This window comes from Zootermopsis nevadensis, unplaced genomic scaffold (genome assembly GCF_977971745.1).
Source record: "Zootermopsis nevadensis isolate Lab colony 2312 unplaced genomic scaffold, Znev_1.0 Znev_ptg000016l, whole genome shotgun sequence".
NCBI classification, from domain to species: Eukaryota; Metazoa; Arthropoda; class Insecta; order Blattodea; family Termopsidae; genus Zootermopsis; species Zootermopsis nevadensis.
The window spans coordinates 2,266,899-2,286,622 of record NW_028259148.1 but is presented as its reverse complement, the minus strand read 5'-3'; the positions used below and the strand labels follow the sequence as shown (position 1 = coordinate 2,286,622).

General features: G+C 38.8%; 1 protein-coding gene across 5 annotated transcripts in view; it reads left to right on the top strand.

Moving 5' to 3' along the window:
- Ten-a (Teneurin-a transmembrane protein) overlaps window positions 1-19,724 on the top strand; it is a 582,153-nt gene that overhangs the window by 196,635 nt on the left and 365,794 nt on the right. Inside the window, exon 1 of one of the 5 annotated variants that reach the window (XM_022068027.2) lies at window positions 4,485-4,668. The exons of the other annotated variants lie outside the window; for them this stretch is intronic. The gene's annotated coding sequence lies outside the window, so the exon portion shown is untranslated. Of the gene's footprint in view, window positions 1-4,484; window positions 4,669-19,724 lie in introns of those variants that run through there. 5 annotated transcript variants of the gene reach the window in all.

The window sequence follows — 19,724 nt, the reverse complement described above, 5'->3', positions numbered from 1 at the left end:
GCCTCTTGGAGGATGCGGAGGAGGTTTACGTGACCTCACACAGGTAGAGGAAGCACAGAGGTGACCCCCGTCTTTTGTACATTACACTGCATCTTAAAACTGTATCATTTTTGATACAATTATGAAGTCTACAGATCTGTAAACCGTGATATTTGATGAAGGTATCTTAAATTAAACTACTGCAATTTCCTTACGTATTTCTATATCTTTTCCTATTGATAAATCGTCTTATCTTTCGACGCGATGGATTCAGCGCAGACGACAATAAATAATTAAACTACAGCCGTGTAGAATTCTAACCCTTTGAAGCCGAAGAGAGACAGAGAGAAAGAGGAAATTGGTGGGGGAGAAGTGAGAGACATTTCGATATCTGTGGGGGAGAAAGAGCATCTTATAGCTAGAAGGTCCCCAGGCAATGCCCGCTCGTCCTTCTGTTAAGGATAAAGTAAGAGTGAAGGCGTTAGTGTGATGATTGGCATAAAAGACGGAATTTTGAAATTTTGTATTAGAGAAAGCTGAGGCTATTAATTTGGAAGTTTACTACATAATTTAGAAGTTCCTACTGAGGGGGGGGGGGGTAAATTTTGACGGCGTTAAGGGGTGGTAAATTTTGATTAATTTAAGTCGGGAGGGCTGCATGAGAAGCTTGCAGTAAGCCGAAGATCGTGTCAATATTATTTTAATTTGTAGACCGTACCGCGAAGAAAACACATGACGTTAAGGTTACAAAGATCAACTGATTAATGATGTTCAGTAAGCTAATCCATGTTTACGAATTGAATCATGGGAAAACCATGCAGACTGCGCAGTTACCGATCGTTAAACCAGGTGGTATATATAGTTACTACTGAACTGTAAAGGGCTCAACGTCTTTTAGGGTTGAAAATCCAGACTTTTAATTTTTTTTTATTTTCAAAACCGGGATATAGAGTGTTTTATCGGTTAAGTTTTTTCGCCGATAATTCGCTTGGCTTTGTGGCGAAGCAAACGGGAAACAGAGCTAAATGGAATCGGCTTTGCAGTTGCGCAGAGACACATATTTCGACGTCCTCTCGAGCACCGAAGACATGTGCAGATCCCGAGTGGAATCTTATGGATGGTTTTGGCCTGTGGCTGACGGGCTAGTTTGCATTGCTGCCAAGCAAACACCAAACTCAAATAACTTATTTAAATAACGACAAATCGTTCAGTATCACAGTTCGTGAATCTCCTTTTTTCACAATGGTTTTGATTAACCTGTGGTTAAGCGACCGATGTACAGCGTGCCCCATAAGTTCGCGACGATAGAGGAAAGTGTAAAATGTCGTGTTCACTTCATAACAACGGTCGTTTAACTACGGGCTGGGGTGTCAGAAGTCGTACGGGGTCTGTATTTTGAATCAGCTTAATTTCTGCAATCGGGTTAATTTTTAAGTTTAATTGATGAGAAATACATATTAAATATTGTTTGGAGCTTACTGAACGGAAGAAAAACCAATTGGGTGAGACGCTTAGGATAATATTAAAATTGATCGTGAAGACCTATATTATTAAAATGTGGTTCCTTGCGTAGTTACAATTGTGCTTTAAAGTACAGAATTAAAATGTAGACAATAAACTTTTGGACAACCAGTGGTACAAACAAGGCATTCAGCGTAATTTTCATCTAATTTTAAGGGTACGTCTTTTTTTACATATACGAGGTGCGATCGGAAAGTTTCAAGACTGCACCTATAAAAACCCGTACACTTATCTCAGGTATTAAATTCATCCATCACCGTCGAAGTAGTTCCCTTGGGAGTGAACACAACGATCCCAGCGCCGCTGCCAAGCCTGGAAGCATCCCTGGAAATCTTTCTTTGTCAGCCTGTCAAGCACCATCTGCGATTCTGCCTGAATCTCTTCTATCGTCTCAAATCTCTTTCCCTTTAGCTGATTTTTCATCTTTGGGAAGAGGAAGAAGTCACACGGAGCTAAATCCGGCGAATAAGGAGGGTGCGGGATGACGGCCATGGCCTCGTAATAGGAGGAATGAATTTTCCAAGTGACCTCTGTAGAGTTGCAAAGAGATTTTCAACAGATTTTAATTAGATTATGTTGGTATCAGCGGTGGAAACTCTGTTACTTCCTGATGACGACAGTCTGCTTTGTAGTAGGGTAATAGACAGATTAACATTTAAATAGATGCTGTCAGAATATTACTTTCGAAATGCTTAATTTATAATAGAAACCAGCTTCGTAGTAACCTTGGTTGCGATAATTTGAATATACTTCATCTCAGACTTCATGGCTCGTGTTGTGGTTTCAGAATCATTACGTTGTTTCATTCTGGCTCTGTTGTCACAGAAAGTTTATTCATCTGATATGTTACACGTTCTTCAGCCACTGTATTTGGTCTTGTATCATATAAAACTCTGCATTCCAATGAAAGGTATTCCATGCCCCCCCCCCAATTCATTAAGTAATAGAACGCCATTTCACAAAACGAAGTCAACCACGGAAGTCGTGGGCGAGGAATATTCTTCAAGAACGATGCTATATATTGCAGCTGTTATAACCCTTAAGATAGGACGTCTTTTTTACATAGAGCAGTGTTTATCAACCGATGGTTCGCGATCCGCAGCGAGTAGGAAACTTACAAAAAGTACAGCAGATTTATACACACCTGGTATAAGAGATCATAAAGGTAAATGTGATACGTCATAGACTGAATTAGAGTACTTTTCTACTTAAGCCTTTAAAGCTTTAAAGAGAGAGATAAGATGGAGAGCAGAGAAAATTGTTGGGAGAGAAGTTAGAAGGTTCCCAGGCAATTCCCGCTCGTCCTTCTGACAGAACCACGGTCGTCCAGCCAGCAGGCAGTTAGTGTACAGACTAAGCCGCCATGATGATGATAGTACTCAACCCCCCCAAAAAAATTTCAACCCTTCCAACATAAGGGAGATATCCACGGTCTATTGCTGCTAGGGGTAAGGAGAAGCGAAAATGGAAAATGTTTAGTGATGCAATTGAAGTGGGCATGCTCCCCCTCAGGGGGTTGACCTGGAGTTTAAATACTTCTTCATGTCACGAATGGAAATTCTTCCCAATGCTCTCACTGCACTTACTCCTGCCAATAAAGTACACGTACATAATGGGCTATAGCGTGGCTGAAAGTTCCTGGTGCTCATCCATAAACACTGGGTTCCAAAACCACCAGAAACTAACACGAGGTTATCCGGCACCTCCCCCTTTCAACGATTTGGGGTGTCCTTATTACAAAATTACGTCGGCAATATCCATTAAAGGCGGGGAATTTATTGGCCAGATTAGCGACTGTCGAATTCTTAAAAAAAAATGTACTCTGTTCCGTGGAATTAGTGGGATGGAGCATATCGTTGGCAATGAGAAAGCTGGGTTCGACGATTAGAATCCTGACTAAGACGTTATATTTTTGAGTTTGCTTTGTAATGGCCACGCTCATTACCACAAATTCTGCCAGTAATTATAAAGTGTAATGACTCTCCTCTTTGCACGTAAAATAAATTTTAAATGCCCTGATTATTTATTAATATTTTTTAACGTTCCGGAGAAATACAGAATAAAAACTCTTGAGAGAAAACTTTCTAACTCTTTTCCGTTTAATTAACGTTTATTTTGACGAAGTTTGTGACATGAACACACAATTATGAGGTCCTATTTAGCCTTTTGTCCAGAAGTTTGTCCGCATATTTCATATTCAAAACAACAAGATGGATTTTAATTAAATTTAGTGTTTAAAGGTGGCTGTCTTCTGCGCTGTTACGCCGTGTGGTGTTGTAGAAGTTTACATACGTTTCAGAGGTCCTTGCTGCCTCCATCATCAGGGCGATGAGGCAGCAAGGACCTCTGAGACGTCGGTAAACTTCTAACAGATTACACGGCGCAACGACTCAGAAGACAGAAATCTTCAGACTCACCGCCTTGAAAACCTCAAATCCTACAAATTTAGTATTCGTTTTTTTTTTTAACTTATGTCTTGATCGATGAAATATAACGCTTTGTTCGCCTTAAATATAAATCGAAACTTAACGATAATAAATAATATTTAATTAGTACATAACAATATAAATCTTTTTATATTACAGACCTGTATATTTTATTTGAAATATTTTGTGTTACAGTGAATAAGACTATAAGTCATTTACAATTCTTGAGCTGTGATTGACTTTAATTTTGGAAATAGACGCGTTTCCCAGTACGTTCTGTTTATTTCCAGTCCCCCCCCCCCCCCCCACCACCACCACCACCACTCATCGAGACAAACACGTAATTCATAACCCTGTTCGTCTCTTAGTGTAAAATGTTAGCTCTTCCGTGGGAATGTGCGTCCCCTCCACAATCACGCGGCCCGACCCGATAATTGACGATCTGTCAGCCGAATTCATCCGATTAAAGTCAGACAAATGAACATCGCAGTTGCGAAATGGTGCGTGCGTTTGTAGCGGTAGGATGTTTCTTATACAACAGTTTTAATTTGTTACGAAAATATGGCGAAGTGTGAATTTATTATTTTATGTGATACATTCTGTGTGCTCAAGAACCATTTCTGGGTGATGTGAAATCTGTGGAATGAGAGAAGTTGACCCCAAAAGCATGGAAATACACCGTTGCCTTCTGGTTACACCGTTCAACAAGCGATGCAACGTGGAAGGTGCCTTTGCTGTGGAGGTAATGTCGGCTAGAATTAATGCGTGAAAAGTAGGGACATATTTTTTTGGCAGAAGAAACTCTGTTAACATTTACCAAAATTGTATGTATTTTAAGGTGAAATTAATGTCAGTAATTGCATGGACCAGTGGTTTAGTTGAGATACTCGTTGTTTTAAGTGTGATCAAGAAATATTCGGTATTTTTATCGACAGCTAAGATTCATTTTATGCTCACAAGAGACCGCCACTGACTTGTACTTCTCCTTTCTCAACCTCCATGATTTTATTATAATGTCCGGTGAAGATTTCAGATTATGAAGCTGTTCTTTATGAAATTTTTTTTAAGCCCACTTTTATTTACTTACTTTATGAGATGATAAAGTTGCGTCATATTGTGATAAATATATATTTGTTTAAATCTTGTCAGTCTAATCACAATAAAATTCCTACTAAATATTAAAATATTACTATAATTAACATTTAAATATTTAAAATGTATTAAATGATGTTCTCTATCGAAATGTTCGATTTACAGTAGATCATCAATTTTTACACGACATGTTTCAGTTCTAAAAGAACCATCTTCAGGTGTATAAAATTATATAAACTTAAATATAATTTCTTAAATGCAACTTTTAGTCAGATGTTTATCAGGTTTCAAATGATGTTTTCTTCCAGATTTTATTGTATTTTTAATATCGTATTCGAAGTTGTTCTGTATGTACGTCGTGCTTAACATGATTTTGTGTGGGTGATATTAGATAGAGAACATCATTAATATATTTTAAATATTTAAATGTTAATTATAGTAATATTTTAATATTTAATAGGAATTTTATTGTGATTAGACTGACAAGATTTAAACAAATATTCACTTACTTTATTGATTTTCCTCCAGCAGCCTGTTTCAGGCACAGTCAAATTGGGTTCTTCCTTCAGGCAGTTGTTTATATATATAATATATTGTTTACGCCACAGAAGGTAAGAGAGTCTGAAGTGCATAGTAAATGGCGCCCCCAAAATGCAAATTGCTCATAATTTATTCTTGAAGAACATTTTGATTTGATGTTGACATTCCGAAATATTTGATCGTAGCCACAATTTCTAAGGATTTATTGACTGTAGTTATATATTGCTTTTGTCCTGTGTTATGCTGACGTGACGTGAACACATATTGAGTTTTGACTGTGTTTACCGTAGACTAACCTCCATGCCAGCGTCTAACGGGGGCTTTTGTATTTTTATTTGCCGTATTTATGTGTCCACACACTCCATCCTTTGCTCTTTGTTTACAGGGGACTGAGTTAGTACAATGACTTGATTACCCTTACTGAAAGTCAAAGATTGAACTTAGCAGCATAAACCAAAAGCTGTGTGTTCCATTTGACTCCAACTCGTGATATTTTCATAAAATAAAACTGTTCTCCATTACAAATATCAGCTAGTTAATGTCGTTTAAGTACATAATCGCTTCTTACATTGAGAATCATTGCAATATAAAATGAAGAGTTGATGATTGTTGAAGCATGTGGGACGTTTGGTTTCCATGGGGATTTAAAGGAACAATGGTGTGTTCTAAAGCAAAGAGGGAAAATGTATATGAATTGAACATGTCTTTATTTCAGAGTAATATGAACACGAAGTCCAGCAGATATATGTTTACTTACGAGATCTGACTGTGTTCCGTTCAAACACAGTTTCATTAGCCAACTTTATTTGTACGCCCATGTCAATGAGAATTTACCCATATTTTGAATCGTAGACCTCATTGAAGTCAGTAGATGCTGAATTATCTGACGAATGTGGAATTTGTATCCCGTATTACGTTTTAGACGACCGAATAATTTAATCGATGTACGGATTTAACCATGAGAGAAGAATCAATTGAATAAACATTATCTTGGATATTATCCATCGTCTAGTAAATATAAAACGTAAAAACGACGTTTCGGAGATGGGACTCTATCTCCGTCTTCAGGTTCCTACACAGTTGGGCCCACTAGATAGAGTCCCATCTCCGAAACGTCGTTTTACGTTTTATATTTACTAGACGATGGAAAATGTCGAAGAAAATTTTTATTCAATTGACTCTTCACCATCGTCAAGAAGTTTTAGATTTATTGAGAGAAGAATTTTGAATAAAATTAAAACGTGTGTAAGTTAAAACAGTGATATTTCTAGCTTTGATATTCTTTTAAAAAAATATTCAGAGAAATGGATTCTTTTCATTTTTGTAACAACTCTTCTTTACACCAGATAAAATGAACAGTTTTGCAGGTATCGAAACGTTCGTCCCGTCGCGTTTCCCGGACAAAATTTTGTGTGCATTTCTCATCTTTCCCGCGCTTTCTAACCGCGAATTTTTTCCCTCCATTTCATCAGTTTCTCATTATATAGTGAAGCACAAAAATTACGAAGCTGCTTGCTTAGATGCGAATCTCTCTGACCTCCTTTTATATCTACCTTCACGAGTTCGTAGCAAAAACGTGGAAGTTCGCGGAATTAAAGGCAACACAGCGCCACGACTAAACGCGGGTTGTTACAGAACTTGTCCGGCGCCCCAGGCTGCTTCTGTTTCACACAAGGATAGGCAATGTTATTGTCCCAGCTAATCCTACATTCCGGTCGGAAGATGTACGTCAGGTTGCCTACAGTTCTGGGGACGAGCGCTGTTGGCAGGATAAGCGCAGTTTCGTAGTCACTTGTCTTCAAATGCGGAGAGATCTAAAACAGAGGAAGTAATATTTAAATACATAAAACCACATAATGAGGATCATAATATTTGTTAGTGTTCCACAGTGCTGCTGTAGTGGACAGGACGGGAATGTAGGAGGGCGTGATGTCCGAGTCTTTTACGTATTCGTTTGTCGTATGAGCGATTGGCAAAGAGCTGTTGACGGGACCGGTTGAACAGGGACATTCTCACCCCCATGGACAGGAATGATTTAGTATAACGCACGCCGGCGATGAGAATTACGTGTAAAACTTTGGCCCAAGAAACCTGAAAGTTGAGAGGATAATATTAAAATTTAACTTAAAACGAGCTTGGCACTGGATTAAATCCAAATATTCTGACTCACCGCCGTTAAAACCCCTAGATCCTACTTGGTATAGGTTAATTAATTGTGAGATGTTGTAAGAATTGTCTGATGATGAATTTCTAATTATATCTTTTTGTTATTTAACCGTTTATGTTATAATTAGTTACCATTCAGAGCCAGTTTCATTTTCTTCTATCGAAGCACCATCGATTAGGTTATATAATTTTACCTGATGATGGAAGCAGTGATAGCTTTCGAAACGTATGGTTTTTTTTAAAATGTTACGGAGAAAATATCGAAGAACAGGTATCATTTTAGTGTCATTTTGTGCTTGACATGTTATAATCGAAGTACAAACTGATGTTTCGCTTCTTGTGTGTGTAGCATTATTATTATTATTATTTAGTGTTCTGTCTGACGACAGGTCCATATGAACAGGGTCCTTCCATCCTTTTCTCGGACTGGGACCTGTTCATATACGTTCTTGGCAGATGATCCAGAAGTGGTTTGCCATTGCCTTCTTCTGTGTGTGAATGGAGTAATTGTTGGGATGCCACGGAGGAAAACTCCGTGTTGCCTAGACCACGGCCTTGCCCAACACAAGTTATAAATTCGGGCACCGCCGGGAATCGAACCCGAGACCCCCAGGATTACAAGGCCAGCGTTCTAACCGCTAGACCACCGTGGCATATTTAAAAATAAATACGTTTTCAGCACACGTGGGCTCTTAGACACGCGTGCGTAAAGGAGACGATGCATAAAACTTAAGAGGTGTGTCCAGAGGTGCTGACTGTTGATCTCTGTAAATAAACAACGAAGAGATATTGTACTTTTCTGCTACGCTTCTAACATTCCACTTTCTGTAATGTGTAACTCTTAATTTTGAAGCTAGTTGCTACAAACGACGCTGCCTCTCATAAGCCCCGCAACTAAGCCGAGAAAATAGTAGAGCCATAAAGGAGGAAGTGGGATGAGGGATCGTTCCCGGAAGATTCGTGTACAGAAGAGAAGGGAATAAAATGGAGGATGTCGGGAGAAGAAAGAGATCGGGTGGCCGTGAGTTCTGAGCGCAGTGAATTTGAGATACGAACGAAAAGAAAAGATCGAAACGCGGAAGGAAAAATTAGGGATGCAATCGACGAATTTAGTAAATATAAGAAGGGATGAAAGCTAGAATGGGGGGTTAGAGGAACAGAGAAATAATAACGGAAGACTTTTCTTCAACCTCAAATTGTTTGAAAGGAATGCGATCGGTAGTAAAATTTATTCTTTTGCGGAAAGAAATATCGAAGGTATTCATAAAAGAAGGGCCCTTTGTAATGGCGGAGGCTTGCGTTATTTGATGCTAAGAGATAGAAACTGTCATGTAAGTCTTCCTTTACGAAAACTTTATATAGGAACTCTTTGTTATGTCAGCCTGTATTTATATTATTCCTGTGACGTCGCATCGACTGTTGAAATCACGTAGCCGTGACGTATCGACGTGCTTATTTGGTAAACTTACAGTAAAGAAATTGTAAGATAATATTAAAAACTATAAAACAAGAAAACATTCGAAGGGAGAGGCTTTATTCGACGGCTAAAGTAACACAATTGTTGCTTTTTTTTATTTAGTGTTCTGTCTGACGACAGGTCCATATGAACAGGATCCTTCCATCCTTTTCTAGGACTGGGACCTGTTCATATACGTTCTTGGCAGATGATCCAGAAGTGGTTTGCCATTGCCTTCTTCTGTGTGTGAATGGAGTAATTGTTGGGATGCCACGGAGGAAAACTCCGTGTTGCCTAGACCACGGCCTTGCCCAACACAAGTTATAAATTCGGGCACCGCCGGGAATCGAACCCGAGACCCCATGATTGTTGCTTATTGTTTACAATCTTATTTCCGTAGTTGGGCATTTGGAAGTTTATTTGGACAAGGTTTTTGGAAGGGTTTCTTCGGGTGTCCTTTGGAGTGTTTTGGTTTACCGGATTGGGTTTTTGTATGGTGTCCCATTGATTGGGTTGTCTTGGGCAAGGTTTCTTTGAGAATCGAAACATTTTACGTTTAGATATACAAGAAAATTCCTTCCTCTTAAGGTACACGCATATTAATTATGGTCACAGCAGCCCATTACCTGCCCCTAACAATTAATCCGTCCAAATCCGAGTCGTCTTGAGCCATCTCACAACATGCTTGTGCATTGCAGTGGTTTGATATTGGTCCGAGAAGCTAGAGGACCACTCCTTGTCGGTTGTCTATTTCTCACGTGAGGTGTAGCTTTAAATCTCTTAGTTTTGCGTTTACATTCTAAACACGTAATCCGGAGTACCAGAAATCCACTGTCATCTAATCCAAAGATAATAGTCTTGCTTTTTTTATTTGAGTTTGCCTCGTACGGTGACTTCTTTAGTATGTGAAAGCTAACTCCGTTCCCTTTTGTAGTAACTCGAGAAGCTTGCAGGTTAATCGATCAAGCCCGCGGTTGTTTCAGGGAAGTTTTGTTTTGCACATAAACCAGATAGTTATTGTGTGTACAAAAGGGATCCTGGGGAATGTTCATCTTCATTGTTCTTAAGAGACTTGAGCGTTTGAAACTGCCAGCTGCCAGCTGTTGGTGTAGATTCATTATTCTAAGTTTTCACGCTGCATTGAGACTCCTATGGAAAGGTAAGAAAAGCCCGTCAGGGGCGTGTGTTCTGTGTAGTGTGCGATGACACACACACACACACGTCAAGCTTTTGGTGGGATTTGACGTTCTCACGGCCGTGAGTGTGAAGATAAACCGTCTCCTACATCGCCTTGTTGATGAGGAAATCAAACACCTCCGAAACGTCTATAAACTTGTACCAGACGACACGGCGTAAAATTTTAGAAGACGGCGGTCTTTTAACATTTGTGTTCCAGAGGCCTGTCTTCTGGAATGTTACGCCGTGTAGTATTGTAGAAATTGACCGACGTTTCAGAGGCCCTTGCTGCAACCATCAGGTCATTATCCACAAAATTTCTGTAGAACTTTTGAAAGCTGAATTGTGATTTCTTTATCAGGTAAAAGGGGTCAAGGGGACAGAAAATCTATGTTTTGGGTCCTCTGTTTATTTCCAGGTGTGTGGTTAGTTCAACCAGGGGGGACCCAACACAACCCTTCTGTCTGTTGACGAAAGCAGAATCCAGTTTTCGAAACGTCTTGATCTTGGAATTTGGATGTCGGGCAAAGATATGAATAACAATTTCACGCACATTTTCACTCCCCACACGCAGATAAGGTCGGGGAAATATTTTTACCTTATCGTTCTAGACAATCCATAAGCGCGCATTAAAATGTACTCGTCCTCGACGTCATTCATATTTTTTTGAGAAAAACGATAAAACAAACCCCTGCATGTGCTGCTCTGAACTATCTGTCCTTTTTCTACTCCCACCCCGCAACACCCCCCCCCCCTGCCCCAATTCCCCTTTAAGGGATGCTGCAGATCCAGTCAGAAGCAAGGAACGGGGGGAGGTGGGTGGGTGGGTGAGATTTTGCTAATGGCCCAGCAATTACATTCCGAGTAGAAACATTCGCCTTCTGTCTGTGTGTACTGTCAGTGTGAAAACATCTTCCTTTTCCCCCGTCTGCGTGAACTTTTTCGTCATTGACATAATTTTAAATTACTCCGGTAAACATTTCATCTGCACTTTCGTTGTTATAAAATTGCGAGGCGAGGTTCTGTGTTGAATCACTTCAGTCTTAGAAGGATTAGTTGTTCGTATGCCGAAGACTGTTTCCCTTAAAAATTAAGGTTATCGTGAAAGTAACACTCCTGAGAAAGTTACTTATCCATCGTTAAATGTGTTGTAGGCGTAATCCATCATTAGTCTGGCTCTTGTATTTCCGTATGTGCTGGGTTGAGAATTTTAAACACGTTTCTGTTCTGTATGAAGAGACCTTAAGGAAATTACAGTTGCTGTAGAAACATTTCTTTTCACATATTCAATATTCGAACAGTGCATACGAGTCGATTTTTTTTATGTAGCGAGTGGCTGCCTTTCTATTTTGAATTTTAAATGCAGTTCTGTGCGTTTTTTTTATTATTTTTTATATTTTACTGTTTGATGCAGGGGCGGTTGCCGATAGGCTGAGTAGAACACCTTAGTTTGAAATTCAGATTCGTTTTCGAATTTCAAGTGGGTTAGAGGGAGGCACCGGAGTCTACAGGCAGGTGATAGCGTCGCTTGGCTCCACTTCGAATACCGTCAATTTCCTTCTAAATGTCGTCTTTAATACTACGTTCCTACTCTAAGTAGATTCATTTCCGGAGTGTTTCGCTGTAATTGTGCTCTTGGAATCTGATAGGACACTTCTCTCTTCAGAGTTACCATAAAGGACCTCATCCCTTAGTGTCAAATGATACGAGTACGTAGATTGGACCGATGCCACGCCCCTGAAACGACATATTGGAATCGATTGTCAGTACCAGAGGCTCTACGAGGGAACTCAACAAATGTGACAGTACTTCTGACGTTTACAGCGTAGTGTCATTACACCACGTTCGTCAGTTTTATGATTTGACTCTCCTTAACGTGCCTTTTTGGAACAATTCATTTTCAGGACTGATTAACTCAGTGGGAAGATAGTAAAAATGTTCGTCATTTGTGAAGTCAATGTTGCTGTCTGTCCCAGTGCGGTGTAGGGACTAGAACACTGTTCATTGGTCATTTATAGAACGAATTTGCTACGACAATATTTTAACTTAAGCAGATACTAGCTGTTAGAACGCTGACCTTGTAATCCTGGGGGTCTCGGGTTCGATTCCCGGGGTTGCCCGAATTTATAACTTGTGTTGGGCAAGGCCGTGGTCTAGGCAACACGGAGTTTTCCTCCGTGGCATCCCAACAATTACTCCATTCACACACAGAAGAAGGCAATGGCAAACCACTTCTGGATCATCTGCCAAGAACGACAACGAGAAACGTCATAATTTACATTTCTTATATGTTATTAGGGTCACCAGTTTAATTAGCAAGAGATGGGCTGAACATGTAGCATACATGATACCAAAGATAATTAAACACGTGCAAACATTTAGGAGCAGACCTTAAAGAAATAATTTCGGAGTTAGGTTGTAGATTGGTTTCAGCTGACTATCTGTAGGGTCCAGTGGCGGGCTGTTGTGAACAAGGTAATGAACTTTCGAGGTGTGTAAAGGGTGGGAAATTCTTGACTAGCTGAGAAACTGACATCTTTCCAAGAAGTAATGAGTTTCACACAGTTAACCAAAATACAGAAAAGTTTTTGGTTAGAAATTTGTTATTTTAATGAAAATAAATTCTTTATTATCGTAAAATTAATTATCACTGTGATGATGTACTTCAGCTAGAGCGGTATATGTTAATGCCCTTGGAATGACAGCTGGCCGCTTATTCTTAATTCATCACAGCATCCCAGCCATTGAATCGGTTCACTCGTAAAAACAAGCAAACAAAAATATTTACTACCATAAACTGTAGAAAATAAAATGGCTCTCACGTGTGCTAAACCTTACGTTTCTCTTTCAAAATTTTAACTATAATAATTTATACAGTTTCAGACAGTTTCTTTGACAAAACTATATTTAAATTAGAACATGACTTGTCTGTGATGTTGTGCCGTGTAGTCTGGTGAGCGTTTGCTCACGTTTGAGACGAACTTGCTGCCTCAGTCTTCAGGGTGATGAAGCCTTTGATGATGGAGGCAGTAGGCTCCAATGGTAAAATTTTATCAGACTGTACGTTGAATATCCCAGAAGATAATCATCTTTATGCTCGCCGGCGTGAGAAAGTAAAATCTCGCGTATGTGTAAAGTCTTTTTTTCTCGGGAGTACAATTGCTTCGTACAACTGATTTGCGACATTCTGAAAAAAAAAAAAAATTATATATATGAGCAAAATTTTGAATATTCTGTAGGATTAAGAAATCATTCTTTTGAACCATAGTTCGCACTCAACTGCAGACGTCTGTTTAGGCTTTCTCTATAATAATTTTATCTTGCAGTGTTGCGTCATTGGTCTTCGTGGTCCAGTGGACAGTTGTCCACTGGACCACGAGGTTTGTTTATCGTTTGTAAGTGACAGTGGAAATATCAAAGCCTGCCAAGCCAATCAACTAATGAATCTGGATTAAAGTTTGAGCCTGCACAAAGTGTTTTGTTGAGCAGCGAGCGAATCTTCTTGGGTTTGAGTGTTCCTATTGCAAGACGATCTCACCCCCCCCAAGATCCCAGCAGTCTTGCTGAGGGAACGGAATGGCTTTTCCATAAACAAGGGAGCCTTTCTCCTGCAGTTCACCCTCACATCTCAGCTCCCACACACAGTTAATTAGTTTAATCGGCAATTTCCTTTATCTCATCGCTTCTCTCTCTATCTCTCTCTCTCACTGTAGCCATTTCTGCATCGTCGTCCTTTTCTGAAGTCTTGCAGTGTTTTCTTTACGTGTCTTCTACGTCAGACCCTAGAATGTACTGCCGCCAGCCTACCCCTGGAACCCCCGAGGCCTTTTCCACACTAACGAACAGCAATATTCTTTTAAGTTTAAAAATCCTTTCCGGAGACGTGATTTCTCGTCTCCCTTCATGTCTCCTCCGTCACAATTCTCTCTCCTTCCTTGCAAGACAAATTTATAGCGTTTGGGGGGACAGAAGCGAACAGTGTTTGTATGATGTCTTCGTGGGTGAGTCGTAAGTTGCTCTGGTAATTTTCGACTTCGTTTTTAAATTAGTTTCGACCCTCGTGTTTACCTTGGGGCAACTAGAAGGGGGAATCCATTGCCTCTACACGTTCTGTAAATGTGTTCAAATGAATTTTGTGCCCGTCGAAGTGTTTAATGCTATGAACTCAATTTACTTTGTTAATAGATGCGGGGGTAGTTTGACTGAAATAGGATCCTTAAATATAAAGTGATAACAGTTAAAATGGGGGAATCAGCTAGAAAAATAAAGCAACACAGAAGTCTCATGATACATCAGGATGTTTCAAAGTGAGCAGAGGTTACTCTGAGGTGATTTTTTAAAAAAGGTTTTAAGGGTTTGTCATTCTATATTTGTACTTTAGGATATCTGGCTTTGTCGGAATTATATGTTGAAAAAGTGTGTTTATATTGACCGTTTGAAGAATAGATTAATTCTAATATAGATTGGGGGGAGCCGACACGTTGCCATAATTTGAGCCTTGTATTTGTTATGGAACAAAAAAAAATATTACAACGAAACAATTAAAATATTCGGCGAGTATATTAGATTGTTTACCTTCACTGTGATTTAATTGTGATGAATTTATTATATGTATCATTAACTTTTTATTCGAGTCAGGAATTCGTTACCTCTGAAACTGACTTCTTAAGAGTAAAATTTTTTTTTTTGAAACTTCGTCAGATAACTTCATTGGATAAACATTTTTCTCTCATTTCCATAATTACTTCGAAGTTAACAGTTTCAGGAGAGGAAAAAAAATTAAAGAAGTTTCCGATAAAAATTAACATAAACTCTCTTCAGTACATATAAGAGGCCCGTACATCGGTGGTATTAAAATCCTCCTTGTAGTATGTTGAAGCATTTTAGTAGACCCAAGACTTTGACGTAATTTGCCGAGTTTCTGGAAATTGGTACAGTAAAGTTGTCAGGTGTCAAGATTCTCTTTAAATGAGCCGTAATCCGTAGCCGTTTTTGATAAATTGCTTTGGCATGTTTTCTGATTTTTAAGTTTTCTTGTAACATCTTAAATTTTACAAAATCAAGTTCCAATTTTTCTTGCGTAGAATTTCATGAAGTCTTTCATCCTCTCCCAAAGGTTCATTGGCCCAGCCATTCGCTTTTATTTTATTCGTAATTTTGTGTGCTGCTTTGAAATCTTTTCTCCTTTATTTTACGTCGTTTTTCATTCCTTTAATGTTTGTATTTTGTTTATTTATTTATTAATTCTTACGTTGCTGCTTCTTTGCTCATTTTTTTGTAGCTAGAATCTTTGTAGAATAATATCGGACATGGAGTAGAAACACTGTAAACCGTAGTGGGTTTGATATACTGGTACTATGACGTGATGTATTGTGTGCTCCCAGCGGGTAAAATTTCGTTAATTAGAATTCGACTCGGCGGAATGTGGCTGTAGGTTGATATTTGTACACAAATCTGAATGTGGAAACTTCTGTCATTCCAAATAATTTGTCTGACAAAAGAAGTGATGGAAAAGCATGTTGGTGTTGTTGGAACTAAATTTTGCTTACATTCCTGTAATACCTGGTTTGGTTAACCCATGATGAAACGTATAAGGGTACAGAGCCTGAACTGAAAATGCATACGCTTGGACAAAACAAAGCAAGTTAATGAATAAATAACATCATGGAACCGAAACCCCAAATTAAATGTCTTTGTTGACTTTGTTGGCAAATAAGTGGCTGTAAATGAGTCCTGTTATTTCAACCGAAATTCATGATTTTATCTAAATTATAAAAAAGATCAGAGAAAATTGTTAATAATAACGATGAACAACTATGCCTTTAAAGTTCTAAAAAGACGTGTTTCATTTACCTTTAACGTTAGTGTACAATTGATTTCTTATATCGAAGCAGTGCGCTAAGACATAGTCCTTCAGCCAGGTGCGTCATCGCTGCAAATGACGTATGTAAATTTTTGGACGTATTCAGCATAAACATTGTCTCCCTTGAGCGATCGTTCTCAACAAGGGAAATGATCTAGCTTCGTTATCTGTCTTTTTATATTCTTTAAAGTTTTACAATTATATTAGTGTTCCCTAGGTTGATTATTTGTTTTTATTTATATTTCTTCATTTTTTGCTCTGTGTTAATATTGTTTCTATTTTGGGTTTGCCTGTACTTGGCAGTTATATTTAATACTGTATATGTATAAGTTTAGTTAATCTGTTTGTGTAATATTTTTAATTATTATTTCACTATTATTGTATATATTATCAGTGTTTGCCTGTTATTGGCTTCTTGCTGTTGGCAAACACGTAAATAAATTAATTGAATTAATTGAATTGAATTAATTGAATATAAGATAGGTACGTAACGTTATGAGTTCGATTAATTCTCTCGATAGTGTACTCTTTATAAGCATTATTATTACACTGGTTATTTTATCTAAATCAGATAGTTTCAAGCAAATGTTGCATAAACAGAATGCTGCAATATTTATTTAAAACGTATATCGTCGTACGCCCAGAGAAATATTAGGCTCGAACTGATATGTCCCTTAAAATAAGAGAATTCCATTCAGACACACGTGATAATAGTCAAGTTTAAATAACCTTAAAGGACACTTAAATATTCGCTATACATAAGTTAAGTGACCTTTTAAAATAAAGTTAAACATATGCGATAAATCTCATAATATAAGTACAAAATATAGAGTTTCATTTAAAATTGTTGAAGGGTTTAAAGTGTAATTTGGCTCTAAATTAATTCTTCAGTACTTTTTAGACGAGCTTCGGGTTCGACAGACTTAATATGAAAACTTAATTTTGCGTTATATATTTCGAATGATTATTACTGCAAACAGCAATTGCTTCCTCAAGCATTATCAATCAGTTGACCTTTGTAATGGTTATTTGTTGTGTTTTCTTTGAGGTTACGGACTGAATTTTTAAATGTATATTAAGACCAGTTTCGGCTTCAAAGGGTTAATTATCGCTTTATAATTAACAGTGGTTGTAGTTGTAAGTATGGCCGCTTGTATCTCGTTTTATCTTCGGTAATTTTCAATGCTTCAGTTGACGCAAGGAACACACATTTTATAGCGTGCACTTTTAATGAAGCGTTCTCCTTTGAAGCTGAAACGAACACTTTGTACTGAGGACAGAGGCGTAATGAAATTGTGAAGAAATTAAACATCATTCGTGGAAAAGAGTAAAGACCACAGCATTGAGGGATGATTCATAAAGATGATGTCTGCAGGCAATGTGTGTCATAGTTTTGTTAAGATTGCAGGGCTGATATCTGTACAGGAATTTCAGTTTCGTCTGTTTAAAGGTGACGAAAATATTTGATTTTTATGGGTTCAACGTTAGTACAGAAGCACTTTCTTACAACAGAGACATAGAATCAATAATACAAATAGTACACTGTATACAGGATTATATTTTGTCCTTGAACCTCTCAAAGTACATACCATGTTGCACTGTTAAAGTTACTTATGTAGTTCCTAAAGTTAATGAGTTATGTAGATGATATGCTAAGCTCCTTCTAAAGTTCCATTGGTTGTAAAGCTCCACGCATTTTTAATTTTAGCTCTGGGGTCAGCTGTAGACTCCGGCTGATTTATCTTTCGGATAGACCGCCACGGTGGTCTAGCGGTTAGAACGCTGGCCTTGTAATCCTGGGGTCTCGGGTTCGATTCCCGGCGGTGCCCGAATTTATAACTTGTGTTGGGCAAGGCCGTGGTCTAGACAACACGGATTTTTCCTCCGTGGCATCTCAACAATTACTCCATTCACACACAGAAGAAGGCAATGGCAAACCACTTCTGGATCATCTGCCAAGAACGTATATGAACAGGTCCCAGTCCGAGAAAAGGATGGAAGGATCCTGTTCATATGGACCTGTCGTCAGACAGAACACTAAATAATAATAAGATGAGGTGGTCTAGCGGTTAGAACGCTGGCCTTGTAATCCTGGGGTCTCGGGTTTGATTCCCGGCAGTGCCCGAATTTATAACTTGTGTTGGGCAAGGCCGTGGTCTAGACAACACGGATTTTTCCTCCGTGGCATCTCAACAATTACTCCATTCACACACAGAAGAAGGCAATGGCAAACCACTTCTGGATCATCTGCCAAGAACGTATATGAACAGGTCCCAGTCCGAGAAAAGGATGGAAGGATCCTGTTCATATGGACCTGTCGTCAGACAGAACACTACAAATAAAAAAAAAAGTTTCGGATAAGATACCGGGTGTTTCCCGAAGTATGGCTTCGAAAAGAAAACGTCTTGCCTCTGCCGGGAATCGAACCACGTTTGTCAACATTAGTTATCCACGTTCAGAGTCTGCATTAAAGGTGTTCTGCACATTCTTCTTTACAAATAAAAACTGAAACAGAACTCGTTTGTCTTGAAGTCACCGTTGTTTATAAATACATTAGCAGTTCAAGTGGAACACTGCATTACCTTCTCAAGAAAGACTCTGTTCCGTGCTGTCAGATACTCGTATAGTTAGACAGTTAATCAGTGATTGTCTAGCTTCGTGCGTTAATTACATCGTATTTGATCCGTTTTCTCTCTGACTTTCACTATGATCAATCACGTTACGTCGGTTCTAAATGCTCTGTGTACAGCTGTTCGCGACGCTGAGCGTCGTGCACAAAGCCGGACAACCAATACCACGAGGGTGTAAGTACAAGTAGATACAATATAGAGTGATTCACTTCTATTGTCTGGCTCCCGGATGTGTGCACAGACATTACAGTGAGATCACAGACTGATGCTAAACAGCCAGAGACCATATACGCTTTGCTGGTCAGTCTGTATCTAGCCCAAACCTAAGGACAGCGATCAATTGGAGTCGTGTGCTCGGGGTTCACTACAGTGTCTGTAGAGCTGGCTGTACACACCGGTAACAGTCTCCTCGAACACGAACACGTGTGTTCTGGATGCAACCTTAATGTCACTAGAGAACGCAAACACGAAATGTGTTTCTAGTTCATCTATCCGGTTTTTAGTTCGCATGTATAAATACTGTTTACACAAGGAAATTAAGAGGAATTTAGTCTCTGACTCTCACAGCAGTTCCAAACCCATGAATGTAGCTATTAACGAGTTGTCCCCCCCCCCCTCCCCAAAGTCTTAATACGTTGTATAAATGTGTATGAAGTGTTTTATTATATTTTAGTGTAAGAAGTGTGTTCCTGACACATCTGAAGTTACTATTATTCATTAGTGTTTGCCTGTTATTGGATATTTTCCGATGGAAAGCTCTGTAATAAAGGAATTTAATTTAATTATTTGGTTCGTGCGAACGCATTGCACCGGACGCCTCCGTCAGAAATTTAACCCGAATTTGTGACTGTCACTGTAATTACAGTACCACTCGA